Here is a 2,002-nt window from a genome sequence, read left to right as displayed (position 1 = left end):
TTTAGAACCGCGTGTAAGAAAGGAAGTATGAGTTAACTGTTTAGGAAACTTGGTCTATGTATCATGATGGTAGATTTTTTTCCCATTACATAACATAAAGTACATAGCATTAATTATTTATTTACCCAACAAATGCTTATAGAATGCCTACTATGTGCCAGGTGCTATTCTGGGTACTGGCAATATAAAGAGCAACAAAGCAATTGCTCTCCCTCCTTTCGTGGTGCTCATGATACCAAACCTCTTAACCTCAAGTTCGTGTGCCTGATGTGCAGTCAACCAAACACTGAGACATTGGTGTTTGGAGAAAGATTTATGCAAATTGAACAAAACGAGAAGGTGGGAGCATGGGTGCGCTCAAATCTGCCTTCCCAAAAGCAGAAAGCAAGGGGGTTTTATAGCGCTAAGGGGCTCGGCAGGAGGAGCCTCGGAGAAACGAAGGAGTCGCTCTTGATAGCCCCCGGGCAATCTGACTTCTTGGCTTCAATGGCTGCTGGGGGCGGGCCATCCAGGAGATCACAACCTCCCCGAAGGCATTCTCTTTCTTCTGCAAAATAAGCTCATGAATCTGCAAAACAAGCACACAAATCCTCCAGATCCCCGTGTCACCGCCCCAGTTAAACAGGAAAAAGCAAACTGCGTATTGAATGTCTACAGCAACCCTCAGGTACCCGGCTTCACTCGTATTCTTGTCAGGGAGATCAACAATTAAACAGGCAATTCCAATACGGGGTGATACATGTTGCAAGAGAGAAAATATGGGGAGCTGGGAGAGCAACGAGGGCATCTAACCCAGGCTAGGGGAGTGTAAGGAAAGCTTCCTGAAGGAACTGACAACGACAAGCAAGCTGAGACAGATCTTAAGAGTAAGTTAGCGTTATTAGGAGGAAAGTGGTGGGAGATAGGGAATAGGAAGAATGTGTTGACATGATAGGAGCTTAACAAATAGTAGCAACTAATATTATATAATTATAGCTATATATGATAGGCTATAATAAAATTACGTATAACTCTATTATATAGTATGTATATTATCTATTATATATAACTAATTATTATATTATATTATATTATATTTAAGTATTATAATTATATTGTGATTGAGCTAGATGTAACACAGGATTATTCTCTGGTAGAGGTCCCGCTACTCACCATTAGAAGAAAAACAGGGGCCTTGTATGTGTGGGGGTGTCAAGGAGTGGTGATGAGAATAAATATTTGGGTCTAGAAGTCAAGCAGTTTGAATTTGGACCCAGCTGTTTTGAGGAGTGCTGGGAAAGCTAAGGACACAGTCCCTGAGACCTGGGGAAGTAACTGTATACAGCCCTTCCCGCTGAGAGAAGTCCCTAGCCACCTAGCTCATTTCTAGGCAACCTGCGCCTCCAGAGTCACTTCCTGAACAATCCTGCTCATCATTCTTCATATATACTTGTTCAGTATTGAATGGTTGAGTGCCTTTCTGTACATATAGTGAATGGGGCAGCTGTTTGGGACCAAAGAAGGATTGAAATTAAAAATGGAATTTCCCCAATTATTTCCTTTCACAAGATTAAGCTATATTACTTTTAACATTTGTAGGAAGCGTGTCTTCCTGAAATACATAATTACTACATGTGCAAAAACACACAGCTATCACATGTTAGTTGCACAGAGAAGGAAGAAAAAAGAAAGAATATGAAGTTGTCAAGAGCTGCTGAAAACCTGACTTTGTATTCTCTTTTTAACTTCTTCATTCTAATCCTTCTTCCTTTGCCATTTAAAACTCTTACTTGGTCTCATGTCTTGTCTTTAGAAATCCTAGGTTGTTAGCTTACTCAAGAATTTATCTCTTGTTGAGCTTGGACCAGTGTCTTATCTCTGTCTTTCAGCCTCAGATTGCCAGAAAACTGGTGTATTTTTTATCAAGAAGACACTACCTTTTGAGACCTCTTCTCTTGATATGATATAGAAGGACATGAAAGTCTTTTCATTCCATGGTAACAACAACAAAGCCAAAATAAAA

The sequence above is a fragment of the Equus quagga genome, chromosome 13, assembly GCF_021613505.1.
Source record: "Equus quagga isolate Etosha38 chromosome 13, UCLA_HA_Equagga_1.0, whole genome shotgun sequence".
Lineage (NCBI taxonomy): Eukaryota > Metazoa > Chordata > Mammalia > Perissodactyla > Equidae > Equus > Equus quagga.
Note: the sequence above shows the minus strand (reverse complement) of the source record.